Source organism: Penaeus monodon, chromosome 27 (assembly GCF_015228065.2).
Source record: "Penaeus monodon isolate SGIC_2016 chromosome 27, NSTDA_Pmon_1, whole genome shotgun sequence".
In the NCBI taxonomy this organism is placed as follows: Eukaryota; Metazoa; Arthropoda; class Malacostraca; order Decapoda; family Penaeidae; genus Penaeus; species Penaeus monodon.
Window position 1 is genome coordinate 9,816,323 of NC_051412.1, and position 485 is coordinate 9,816,807.

Below are 485 nucleotides of genomic sequence, written 5' to 3' on the forward strand. Positions count from 1 at the left end.
ATCCTACCCACTAGAACTTATCTGGTATATGTGACAGACAAAAAAATGGGTCCTTGATACAAATCAGACGATTACTTATTAGTATCCCGAATCCAGTTACATGTGCTTTAATTCTTGCGTACGTTCTATCGTTATCGCCAATACCCTCCTTGATTGCAGTAGTATCACAACGGTTCTTATCGTCCACATCATCTCCCAAAAAAGTATCGCCGTCCGTGACCCACTACCTCTGTGACTCAGTATTCCGTGTGCCCGTATAAAAGTTTTTAACCTGTAAGGTTTATTCCCACTGTGTCTCTCTGCATATCTCCCCTCTTGTTCGCCCTCGCTTCTACTTATTTCTTGTTAACTCCTCTCCCACTGTCTGTCTTCCCTTCTCTCCCTCATTCCCACTTTAGCCCTTCCCCTTCTGTCTCTGTCTGTGCATCTATCATCCCGTGCCTTCCTTTCTTCTCGCTCAAACTTTTCCCTCCAATTCCATTTGG